The sequence below is a fragment of the Struthio camelus genome, chromosome 1 (genome assembly GCF_040807025.1).
Source record: "Struthio camelus isolate bStrCam1 chromosome 1, bStrCam1.hap1, whole genome shotgun sequence".
NCBI lineage: Eukaryota > Metazoa > Chordata > Aves > Struthioniformes > Struthionidae > Struthio > Struthio camelus.
Window position 1 is genome coordinate 69454540 of NC_090942.1, and position 13881 is coordinate 69468420.

The 13881-nt window shown below is 36.4% G+C and overlaps 1 protein-coding gene across 20 annotated transcripts in view; it reads left to right on the forward strand.

Annotated features, from left to right (window-relative positions):
* Positions 1 to 13881, forward strand: part of ERC1 (ELKS/RAB6-interacting/CAST family member 1) — a 311410-nt gene that overhangs the window by 203731 nt on the left and 93798 nt on the right. The window lies entirely within an intron of this gene.

A 13881-nucleotide genomic window follows, 5' to 3' on the forward strand; every position in this document is an offset into this window, starting at 1 on the left:
AAGCTTTGAGCAGGTGGGGAAAAGTGAGGAATTAGACTTCTAAGGCTTAAATACTTCCTAATTTCTGACTGTGCATTATAGATGAATGGTTATCCTTAGTTCAGGGAGACATGAATCCATTAAGTGCAATGATGGATAGCGCTGCCAGCAGTTCATTAGAAACACTTTCAGTTGTTTAGCCAGCCCTGAAGAGAAGGAACATTTTTATTGGCAGGGCCAATAAAAAGTGGTTCCTCCACTGTGGTTTTGTGAGCCATTATTTATTTATTTAACTTTTCTGTGTTACCTCTTTCCTTTTTTTTTTTTTAATGGAAGGATAGAAAAACAGCTATTACAAAATGGAAAGAGAGGTGGCTTAGATCTTGAAACTCTAGCTTAGCAGTGCTGTGTAAAGTGGGCCAAGCCTCCCCAGCTTCATATTCAGCTACTACAGTCTGATCTAGATGTGGCATAAAGACACTGGAAGACTGCAGTACTTAAAAACCACACTTTTTATTTTTAATAAAAGTTTTTATTGAGCTATAAATTTGACTGCCTTGAGAGTTGGTATACTGGGGGATGGGAGGAATAGCTCTTAAGGTGATGTGGGAATCCAAAGCAACTGGAGATATATCCATATCCAATCACTTGGCAGCCCTTTTTTTGGCCAAACTGTTCTGCCAAACCTTCTCATTAAAATGTACACGTATTGTACAGTATATCCTGAAATGTATTTGGAGTTTGTGTAGCTCTAGAGCCTTTAATACAACTACTCACGTCCTTTAAATGATGCCCTCTCTTAGCTTACGAAGTTATTGTTGGAAAGTTACTGTACTGAAAATTTAGTATCAGGAACTACATAAACTGGTAGAGCTATTGTACCTCAGAAGGAAGAAGAACACTGAAGAGAACAGTAATGCTGTCAGCACATGGACAGAAAGATGGAAAAAACATTAGATTTGTGCAGTTAACCAGCTGAACATGTTTTAGACATAGCTGGTCTGTCTTAAAATTCTATAAAGCTGCCTAATGCATCCAAACTTCAAAAACTCACCCTAACCATGAAGCTATGTTGCAGAAAGGTCTCTACTGATGACTCCCAGGCAGTTAAATATCTTAACATTTATATGCAGAAACACCAGTGTATTCTTTACTACTCTACCTTCCCAGTCCATGCTTTTTGAAGAGCACTCCTCTCTGCTGTTTTATGGTTTTGCAGAGATTTCTAGTGTTGTTAAAATGTTTTCTGCTATTTCAACTCAAAAATAACAGTAATTGAATGAGCAGTCAATTTTATGAAACAATTCAGCTGGTTTGGGGCTCCTTAACTGAGAGCAATAGTTGTGGTACAGATATTGTTCAAAGATTCAGTAAAGCAATCTTGTCTCCCAAATTTTAGGGCATGCTTCACCAAGGAAAGCTTGAGGTGCTCAGAAGCAGCAGTGGTTGAATTCTGCAACTGAAAGAGGCATAGGTTGGAGAACATGGCGCTACAGTCAGCTAACGGGGTGGAGGGAAGTGAAGGAAGTATACAAGACAAATAGCTTAAGAAATGCTGCTTTGAGAGATTCTAGCTATGGATGGAAACAAAGTATTAAGTCAGCAAGAGGGCTCCAGAAAGCTACCTGTATGTGTAACAGGAAGTTGTTAGATATTATGTTAGTGATAATATATACTCAAAATATTATTTCTTAGAGTAGAACTTCCGTTTACTGCTGACTCTATAACCCTGAGAAGATCATTTAACACTCTTTAGGGAATCCTGTGTCACTAGAAAGAATACTAGATATGTGAACTATTCCAAGGAATACATTTTAGTCCTTAAAAATATACTATGTATTTTGAACCCCTTTTCCTTTAAATCTAATGTTTTTGTTTTAACCAAAAACAAACTTTTGTTATAAATAATTGTGAGAAAGGTAGATAATGTTCTCTGTAGTTGTATCACCAAACATGATCTACTGTAAAAAAAAATAGTGAACTGCAAGGATTTTTGTTTTGTTTTGTTTTCTTTAAGAAGTTCTAATGTTTCCATCATTCACAGCAAATCTTTTAAATTAGGCAGGAGTAAAGTGCTGTCTACAGAGAAATCTCTGTTCTTTGTCCCATAAAAACCTGCTTAGGCTGAGCTGAGTTATAAACTGTTGAAAATCACTAGTTTTCCTTTTCCTTTTTTTTCCTCCTGGTGTTGTCAGCAAATTTTGGCACTGTGTGAAAATAACTAAATGCAAACATTCTAATCTAGGGCTGAGTTCAGGCAATTGCCAAAACTGTAGCAGTGGACATTGCACTCAGAGAGGAGGGGAACAGACATGGTGTCTACTTGTAGAGAATGGCTTTTCTTTTCTTTTCTTTTCTTTTCTTTTCTTTTCTTTTCTTTTCTTTTCTTTTCTTTTCTTTTCTTTTCTTTTCTTTTCTTTTCTTTTCTTTTCTTTTCTTTTCTTTTTTCTTTTCTTTTCTTTTCTTTTCTTTTCTTTTCTTTTCTTTTCTTTTCTTTTCTTTTTTGTTTCTTTCTTTCTTTTTTTTTTTTGAACTAGGCAGGCCCTTTTGTGACAGTCAGAAGGACAAAAAAGTTCTCCCTAGTCATCTGCTTCAGGGTCGAAAAGTCCAAGTGGGAGTATTTCTCAATCTGTTCTTTCAGGCTGGAAAATTGTCTAATACCCCATTCACCTTTTCTGAATTAAGTCTTTTCTTGCTGGATGCCATTGTTGTTAGCTCTGTAATTAAAGTGGAAGCAGACTTGTGTAGTGCAGTTGGCACTTCTGAGTTGAATCCTTGATCCTTGTGGCACACAACAGAAAGATTTTTAGTTCCCCAAGGGTAATTTAGTATCTTTTTATTTTTCTTTAAAAATAGTCAAAGTTATTACAGACAAAAGAATTCTTATAATAGAACGTAATTTATGTTTTGAAATCAAAATGTCTCTCAAAAATGTCTTTTGATTACTCATGTAACTTTACTTGAATGGTCCTTTGAATATTTATCGCAGTAGTCTTTAATTGCGTGAATACATCCCATTTTTCCACAGGATGCTGTTTCATTTGATACAGAGTGTAGACAGTGATGGGAGGTGAACCAAGGCTATGTAGCTTAATGAAGCTGTTTATTGTATTATTCATCTAGGAGTGCGAAGGCATGCTGAGAGCTAGATGAGGGCTGCTATTTAAAACAAGATGGCAGCCTAGGTCGTGCCATGCAGGAAGACTGTTCATCCTACTATTCGTGCATGATATACAAGTAACTTAAAATATTTGGGAGATGATTGATAAGTCTGCATGTACATTTTCTGGCTATAAGATGAGAAACATGTAGCACCACATACAAACACTCGCAACTGAAAATGAAGTCAGTGGAAGCCAAGGTTATTTGTCTTCTGAAATGTTCATCCTCATTCAACTCAAAAGTTCATTTTGGCAATAAAGCAGTATTGTCCAGGGATTTGAGTATGAGGTTGAGATCGAAAGTAGTCCAAAAGAAACTGATTAATTGGCATATAGTTTATTTGCCAGAAAAGTAATTTTGGTTGATGTGTGAAGTCATTTCAGATGCAGCAAACAGTTTTGCCAAAATGAAAATATTTCATATTATGTACTTCCATGATGAACAGATCCGACAACCAAAAAAAAATGTTGTCACTGTCCATCCAGTAATAACTTGTCAGTTGATCAGAAAATGTGTTCATGAAAATTAAAGAAATCTTTGTCTGAGTCATTACAGAAATTGTGTTTTATGTCCATAATTTAGCAACCATTCTCCAGAGGAGAAGAGTGATTCCTAGCTGCAAAAGAAGTATGCATATGTTCCACACAGATAAGCAGTTGTCTCTCTAGTTTGAAGTCGGTTCACACTTGTCTTCTGTGCTAAGAAATAATAGTATCCTAACCTTACATCTGCAAGATATAGCTTTCTACACCCAGCCAAAACACTTCATCATATTCAACTGGGCTGTAAGTTATATGGGCCGCTTGGTATATCAGGTCATCAGGCAATCACAGCAGCGGTACAAACACACCTCCTGTAATTACTTTGTGTGATTTTAAATAAGCTAAAATCCCACAGGGGGCACTCCATGTCTGCACAATTTACTGCTCGGGGCAAAGCCGAGCAAGTGCATCTGCATCAGTGCCTTTCCCACCTACAGGCTTCAGGTCTTTACTTTAAAACATCTTTTCCAGAGGGAAGGCACACAGTGAAAATGGCTGCAACGATATCCTGTTGCCATTGTTTTGTCTTTTTTAATTGACAAGCATAAAATATGTAATTATGTATGTTTATTTTAACTATATATATTGTCACCCTGTTAGATTTTGACATTTTTAAGCTGTAAAAAATTCAGTTACAATAGCCTGAAATGTGAAAAGTTACCCCTTTCCAGATACCGGAAAATGCAGAAATTAAGATTAGATTGGAAATCAACCGATCTTGGAACTGCTGTTAATCTCAGAATGAATTGCACAGAATCCAATGGGAAAGCTGAAACTGTATTTACATATATTGTGCATCCTCTAAGACTAAACGTCATTGAAAGGCCAAAAAATGTATTTTGCATTTTTTTAACTCCATAGTTGTCCTCACTATAATGAAACATTAGGCTTTCCATAAGTGTAATTGCCCATTTTTGTTACCTTCAGATTTGGTCAGTTCTGCTATTAGTTATTTAATTCAGCTGAAAGTTTGCGAGAAAACATTATCTTTTTCACATGTTACTTCTTTTGGTAAATACAGGTTGAAGCCTGTTATTCTTTCTGATCTCCAGCACTGTGAAAGAGCCTAAGATCCTCAGTATAGTGACAACATTAGAGAGTCTGCCACATTGTTTTCGGTGAAATTGATACTAGAATATCCTGAATCATGGAAATAAGCCAAAAAGTTCAACCTGTTTATGGGCAGCGGTTCAAAACTCTGTAGTCAAATGATTCTCTTAGGTCAAAGAATTATTAAATTGGAATCTCAAAATTTCGCAGAAGGAATAAACTGCAAAGCAAAGCAGTGGAACCTTTAGTGAAGCCTATGTAAATCAGGTGCCCTGTAGGCGCATACACAGAAAGAGGCTGTTGTGGTTTACTGTGTTTCTTTAACTACCAGGAAGTTATGCATATCTTTTATAAGTGGTTTGTTTTTACTGTTCACCTTCCTTGAAAAACTTTTTCGCCTGTGGCTTCCTCAGATACTAAAATCTTGGCACTATACGTCCCAGTCCCATTCTGTCTTATGATAAAACCTCTGTATCCCTTTTTATCTTGAACTCTGCGGTCCTCAGGAGCGGTCTTGTAGACAGAAAGCACTGTACTATCTTAATGAGCCATGACAGGCCTGGAAGCAAGACCAACTGCTGAAAAGTGCACCAGGTGGTGGTGTTAAAGGGGTTTGTTCCACTCAGTAATTGCTAAGACTATTAATGTTGCTGGGAGGAGCTGGGAAAAGGAGGTGCAGTCATTAACTTCCTGAGAGTTTAGTTACACTGTGCTCTTGTTTCCATGCCTTTCCACTGGAGATATTTTTTCTTCTGGATGTGTTTTCTGGGGACTGGCTTTAGTGTAAGTGATCCCCTCAGTAGTTCTTGGAACAAAATTTCTAGACAGTGCAATGAAATTAGACCTCTTTCAAGTCAGAATGTGAAAAACATAGCATATAACCTCTGTGCTAAGAATGCAGTTTCGTCATATTTTGCTTTTCTATTAATAGATTACAACATTTCTTACAGAAATTACCATGAAAAATCTCATCAGTAGAAGAGCTTTCATAGACACAGTCCTAACACTGGTGAATGAATGCCCGTCTTGTCTTTTCTCACTTGGCTAATGAATTAGTGCAAGTGAACTTAGGGCAGGTGCAGCACAAGATAATTTCCCGGAACTCATTAGTGCCCCATGTCCTTTGCTGCCCAAAGGGCATTGCTTTGGGAAAGGTTTGTCTTTACCATAACCTGCATATCGTGTAGATCTTCTTACCTAGAAGAAGAACAAAAATAATGCATTTTTCTAGAGATAATTACTCAAGTTACCTAAAGTTAAACTGGTAAAGGAGAGAGTGACAGTTTTATTCTGACTAACATATACAACAGATCGCTTGTAAGATAGTTCTGAGAGAGCCAGTATGCTACTTTTTCCAAGTCATTTCTGCATTCCTTTTCCAGTACGAAACACTGTTCTTTTACTCGTACACATACACTTTCTGTAATTAAATACATCCAGTAGTTCTGTTAGAAGCAAAGGTTTACTTGTTCAAGAGAATCTGCAGTTTTAGGGGGGGAATATTAATCCTCCGCTCCACTTATTTCTAGAACAAGACTGGCAAAAGTGGGCTTCCAGGTCTTCAGCATTACCTTTTTATTGTCTCTGCATAGACATATACACAACAAGCATAAATATGCCTGTGATTTTTGTTTTAAATTAAAATAGGCAAAAGATTTTTGGCTCGATATTGATAGCAAATAGTACATTTCCTATACTAGCTGTTCCGGTTGTATCAGTTATTCCTGTCGCCATGCCTAATCCAGCTATGAGATTCTGGGTCTTCCAGCTTACTGAGCTAAGCCTTATCAGGTACTTTTTGCTTTTTGTGAAAGTCAAAAGAACCATGAGTTCCTTTGGGTGCTTTTTCCTCTTTTATAAACGTGCGCTGTAGATAGTGGTGCATATAAATCAACTCTGTGAGCACTACGTATTTCATTAAATACAGCCAAGTTGTGGGTTAATAGAAGTTCCAACTGAAAATATTATGGTATCTCATTGCATATATTGTAGATTTAATGTAGTGTGAACAATAGTAGCTTTGAGCCATTGTAAATCCCATCCGGACATCATCAACATAGTTCAAAATACGAGGAGCGAAGTCTCAAAGGTAAGATGGGCTCATACGGCCACTGTGCATACTTAAGTCATTCTTTTGTTGTTTTTAAATGGCAATGTAGTTTTGTAGGGTGTAGGTAAGGCAGAGCCTAACTTCATATGATGTTCTGGAGTTGATCAGAAGTTTCCTTTTTCCAGAGGAGTTGGGTCAACTTGCTTTACTTAAAGAAACAAGTAATCAAGTAATTAACCAAGTAGTTAAGTTAATTAACTTAAGCAACTGGTTGGTTCCCTGCAGTCCTGGAGGATACACTGGCAACAATTGGAAGTTGTGTAAGAAAACCTGGATAAAAGATTCAAATTGTTAGGAGTTGTTACAATCTTTGGCTTTATTCTGTATGGGAATCTTCAATATACCTTTTTTTTTACCTTTTCCTAGAAATACCTTTGAGTTCTGTTAGACAAAATAAAAAACATCATCTGCAAGTCTATGCAATTTCTGATAAAACTCAGGAACTGTTTTCTTTCTCTTCCTAGTGACAGGGTTTGGGGGTTGGTTAGTTTGTCTGGTGGTATCTTGTGTGCAGTGCAAGTGCGTACATGTACAGGAGTTAAGAACATGAAAATTGACCAGAACTGTTTATTTAGAAAATCCTAAGAGAAGACACTAAGCACCCTAAAAGTGTCTTTCCTTAAGATTTACTTTGCTATTTACTATTTACTTTATTTTACTCTTATGGCTTTTGAGTCACTTCTCCCTAAGTCCATTGCGTAGCATTATAGTTTATGCACATGACAGGATAGAGAGAACTGTCTTTCACAGTAGTCACTAGTACATATAGGATTGTAGGGAAGACTGAAACATGATTTGGCGTAATGTCACCTTTGATAGATCTAAATAGATGTGGCTATAGCTATCTATAAACAAATAGTTCCTTTTAAATCCACTGGCACTTCACAATTTTATTCTCTGTAAAAGTGATGTTAAGAAAGCATTGTAGTTTTATTTAAACAAAACTGATACAAATTTTTAAGCCATTCTGTTTCTACTATATAACCAAGGAATCAAGTTTTATACATGAGGTTAAACTAAATGATCAAACTAGTATCCACTATTTAATCTAGGAATCAGCTAGTTTAATCATTTAGTTTAATGTCATGTATAAAACTGTGAAGCCAACGTAAAGCCAATGATACTGTACCCCCTCTCCTTTTTTTTTAACTTCATTCTTTTTTAAGTTTACTAACTGTGAAAAGATGACTAGTGCACATAGCTTTGAGCAGCCAAGGATTTCATCAGCCTACCTTCAGTTCCTAGAAAGTTGTCGGAGTAAATAATTCAGAATATTATTTGTAGATGCTCAGAAAATAGTAAAGTGTTACAGTTAACCTGAATTTGTTGAGACTAAATCATGACAAATAACTAGGTGTCCCCATATTCCAAATAGTAGCTGTTGTAAATCAGTAGATAAGTATTTTGATCTCAAGAGGATTTATGTCATTGTCTCACAGAGCTCTTCATTGTCAAGCTAGGGATTATATTCCTCTATGAACTACTCTAAAGTGAATAAGCAGGAATTTGGAAAAGAATAATTAGTAGATGATTGTCAAAATAGAAAGCTGGGTTACATGGTTTCCTTTGAGGTCTCTTACAAGTCTACTACTGTTCAAAATTTTTATTCACGATGTGGCTGATGAGCCAAAGGAGATGCACTGCCAGAGAATGCCAAGGTGGGTGTTCAGGCACTTTGGAGAACAAGATGAGAATTCAAAATTATCTCAGTAAAGTGAAAAGATGATCTAGGGAAGCTGTAGAATACTGTTCTCTGAAGGCTTTTACAGACAAAATTACAACATACCAGGAATAGCTTAGGTATAATTGGACGTGCTTTGTGGTAGACTAGATGAAACTGAGGATAGACAGCGTGTTATCTTGCAGTTCTTGTGATTCTTTAGCACAGGTTATATACTTTCCTGAATTAATGTCTGTAAGAAGAAAAAACTTGTCTTGCAAAAATATATATATTATTCATGTAGGCTTATTTTATGTGTTATTCCATGGGCTTGCTTCTCTCTTTAAGACAGACTTTGGCTTTTAGATTCAATTTCTAAAGAGAAATGTCACTCATCTGTCCCATTTTGTATGTTCTTCATGCTAAGAAATTTTTTTTTAATTGAAATAAGTAGACATTATTCAATTCGTTTGCTCAAGGTAGATGTAAAATTCTCACTGCCCTTCAAGCCCTCAGTACACAGGACATCTGAAAGTGTTAGTCCTGGTTTGGTTATGATATTTGGAGAAAGCTTTTATGACCTCAGCTAGCCACATTTCCTTCAAAACAACATTATTTATGCAACTATTAATAATATTTTGCACTTAAATTGTTTTCATTTAGGGATCTTCAATGTCAACGTCTTCCATTTTATAAAAAGATATATTATCATTGTTCCACAAATGAGTAAACTGAAACCAAAGACATAGTGACTTGTTCGCTCATGGCAACACAATTTCAGATTAAAATCTTAAGAAAGTGTGTTTGTAGGGAGTCTACATAAAGAGACGAATGCTTAATAGAAAATACTGTGCAAGTAAGATTCATACATCTTCATTTTTGTTTCTTTCTTCTAACATGTACCTGTACAGACCCTTTCTACATCTTCGTCCTTCTCTATATTAAATGTGTATACATGCAATTGCATATGCTTACCTTACCATTTAAGCGCTGTAATTGGAGAGAGGCAATGTATTCTCTTTCGCTAAGCTGATTTCAGATTTGTCTTGCTTGCTAGATTATCATTGTCAGTGAAGGCTTTGGTTTGGAGTTTGAAAAACCAGATTAACTTAGCAATATGTTAATTTGAAACAAAAACAAATCCATTTTTGCTTTGTCTTGAAAAATATGGAGCTGACTTTTGACTACAATTTCGTAGGTTCCCTGACAAATGAGGCATGAAACAAATTGGCAAACCTGCAGTGTCCAAAGTACAGTGGTACAGTGTGCTCTCCAGTTCCCAGCCCTCAAGATCTCAGCAAAGGTCGCAAATTAAAGAAAGTCAAAATTAATCAAGTCTACAATCAAAATAAGGTCATTAAGGCTTTCATTTACCACAAAGAGGCAGTTGTGAGAGAGGCACTGGAGCAAGTTCTTTTGTGCAGTAAGGGAAAATCAACAGCAAGGTGTCAAACAGAAAAATGAAACCGTGCAGGTAAAGCTGTCTTGGAAGCCAAAAGAAACCAGCACTTAGGCAGAAATGCAAGTAAAGGGTTAGAGAATGAAAAGGGTGCCTGGTGCTGAACTGCAAAACATGTCAGCATTATATTTGGCCCAAACAAAAGGAGCCTGTGGACTAAAGACAGTGTTAATTAAGTTGCTAGGTAGTCATACACAGCCGCTTCAAGCAACCTCACACCAAGGCTTCGCTCCAGTAATCTCAGCTGCTATAACTTTTGCCTCCTTAACAACATGGAGCGTGGGAGTAGCACTTCCCCTGTGTGCAAAGTTGAAAAGTACAGCCAGTATTGCCTAGAAAGGCCCTAGCTGAAAAACACATTTCTTTATAATTTTTGTGCCCCAATTCTGGGGAGATGCAGTGCTCCAAATGGCTTTGTGGTGTGTATGGATATATCTCCATTGCCCTAAACGCAGTTGCTCATTATTTGTACAAAGACTGGATTCAATGTCGTATTCCATTTTATGGACAAATATGCTCTCAGATGCAACTTAAATATAACCAAGTATACAAAATTCTTCCTTTGTTACCTGTTTCTGAAACAGAATCTGTAGACCTTTAATAAAAGTATAGAGGGAATTTAGAAATCATACTGAGTAGGAGTCTGGTTTTCATCTCAGTGATATAAACAACAAGAAGCTTTGTTCTTGTAGATGGGAGATGCATTATATTTTAATGGATCTCCATTCTGATTCCTTCTTCTGTTTTACTAGCTGATATAAAAACAACAATATGGAATTAATATATAAAAAGATATGCTTTATTCACACCAGTGAGTCCTAACAATGAAAGGCATACTTTTTAGTGTATGTTTAGTCTAACTGTTGATGCTCTATTTTTCCTTTAAGCAGAAACTCATGTATGTGCAATGTGCTTGCATCACTTGTGTTTCATGTGACCTGTCTAGAGTATATGTCATTTTTATTTTATAAATGAATATCACTAATTTTCTGTAGATTCTGAAAAGTTTCCTGGCAGATATATAATTTAATAATCATTTGATAGATTTGCAATATAGGAATACCTGTTTAATAACTGTCAGATTATAGTACAAGGTATGGAATAAAATTCTCAACTGTTCTTCCAGAGTTGTTCCACACCCTGTTTCCACTGCAAAGTCATTTGATTTTTGAAGCAGTTGCAACTTAGTCAGCAGAAGTTTTGCTTCATAAGTTTCTTGTCAGAAGATGCCTGCTTGGAAAAGACGGAAGCTTTAACTCGTCATGACCGCTAGTCACAGATTTTCAGTTAAGCTCTCATACCCATTCTACCTACTGATACTGCTGGTCTAGAAGGCGTGCTGAAAAGGACAAAATGTACCTTTTTCCGTTGCTGTATTCCCAAGGAAATTCTTTATCTTTGTAACAGGGTCAGTATTTCAAACACAGACCGTGTGAACTCTAGACACAGTATAATCTAACTCGTCTAATTTTTTTTTTTTTACAATTTTTCTTTTTCTTCCTCTACTCTTTTCCTCTTATTTCTCAACCACTCTGCCACTTTCTTCCCCTATAAGTTTATGCTATTTTACCAATGCCATGATTATTTTTTATCAGGCTTTGAATCCAAGCCCTAATTTCTTAAAGAAGCTTTCCTTCTAAGATGAAGATTAATTTTAGGAGACCAGTGCAATTTAATTTATTTCATGCTTTTGTTTTAGAAGCATTTCACAGTGTGAATGTCTTTCATTGAATGTGTGTACCGAACAGGCAGGTTAGAGGATCCTGATTTTGAGATTCTAGGAATTTTCTTTTCAATAGTCTTTTTATTAATTGCCAAGTTTGCAAGAAGATTACAAAATAAGTTCACATATAATTTGAACACAGAGGCATTTTTTGTTTTCTCTAGATAATACTCAGAGCACAGTGAATGTTGCCAATTGTCATACAAGGACCTGATTTGGAGAGTGCAGCTGTACTCAACATTGCAGTGAACTGCCAACATTTTTTAAAAATGCTATTGCTTAGCAATTTTTGGTGCCCTTTCTTCTTCTCCGCGTTAATACTCCGCTCATTCTATGCCTCAGATTTCTTCTCTCTCTTGTGAAGCACGTGCCCTCACTGTTGGAAGACAGCAGTAGGTAAAATATTTCAAGTTCAGCCTAATTGTATAAAATCCTTAGCTAATTTTATTCACTAGAAAGTTTCACTTTTACAATTCTGCTGTCTCTTGGCACCAAGTCAATTTCTATAGCACTAAAAAAGGAGTAAATTTTTTACCTGTTTAACAGACTGGTTAAGTAGGTGATCAAATTACAAAACTGTCCTTCCATTCCAGGTCCCAGATACTAGTCCTACTAGTAAAATGAATGATGTACTTGTGATATAGTTATGTTCTTTCTGCCTGCAATCAGTAAATTTGCCTTCACCATTGGAGATCTTAGCATCTGACAACAAGTGCTGCTATTTTTCAAATGATGTCAGCTATAAATGGAATCTATGTCAGATCTTCCCTGCTTTTGTGTGACCATTTCCAATCTAGACGTGTTAGAACTTTTGAAAATATTAACTGAAGAAACAACAAAAAAATCACGTTCCTCTTTGCAGTTCATGAACTGCATTTGCACGTTTTTCTAGTTTATGTTGAAAGTGTGTGCTTTGCTTTGAGGTGAGAATGAGGAGAGTCTAATGGAACTATTTCATTACCAGATTCTGAGCTCTTCCAGCTGAACTCAGGGGCAGTCTACTGTGACACAAAAATACGCACCTACACCGTTAGCGAACAAGATGAGTTTGCTAGCCAGAAAGGGGTGTAACTTCTTTCCTCATGACCGTAAAGTACTTCTAGGAATAGAGATGTGGTTTTTTTCTTCATTATGTGGCCTTTTATAATTTTAAATTACACCATTCAATTCTGATTATGCTTCACATTATATAGCACTTTCCATCTGAGAATCTTAAAGCCTTTACAAACACCACATCAATTCTTAGAAATTTCTCTCTGAAAAAATAGGTATCATTCTTATTTATAGATAAGTAAAACTCAGCACAGAAAAATTAAATATCATTTGGGTTGCTCTTGTAGCGGAGTGGTTTCCAGACCACACTTAAGACACCAAACTATATGCTGAAAGGCCGTTTACACTCCAATATTAGATTCCATTTACAAGGAAGCGAGATTTTTTTCCCCACAAATCCAGTTTATATTCCACTGCAAATAAATAAAGGATAATATTGAAGTATTTTTAAAGGGCAATATTAAAATTAGTTATCTTGTTCATGATAAAAAATTGTTGTGAATAGGACAGAGATCAAGACCTACATTGTTCCCCATCTTATCGTTTCCTCAGGTCTTCACTTTCTGTTCTTTCTTTAGTTGGCCTTCAAAACCTAGAGATTCAGTTATCTGAGCACAGCAGTCTGTTGCCATTTCAGATGCACTAGGATATCCCACTGGACCTCCAAATGCCATTCACAAAGGCATAGATCTTCCATATGTTCTATGTCACATTGCCGGCCTCTTGAATGTCTCACGTATCCTAGGACAGTTCATATGGCATTTGATACCTTTGTGTAGACAACTCAATCGCAAAACATGCACCAGGAACAACTGAATCATGCCCATCAGCATCAGTTAGAGTTAGTAAACTGTGCTCTGGTCAGACAGCTTCTCAGCTCTAACGGAGGTCATCTTGGAGTCATGGCAGATGTATTTAACTTCCCCAAATTTGCCATCAATCATATTTTGTACTGCAGGGCCTCACAGTATCAGCTGAACTTCCCTCATCTCTCTTGGCACCTCTAAGGAGTCAGGTTCCCAGTCAGAGAGCATTTCTTATTCAGAAACACAGTGCTGCCCTGGCTCATGGAAAATAGGAGTTGTTGTTCTTATGACATTTCAGATCACATACTTTCCTAAAAGCTTTGGAGTGATTATTTCC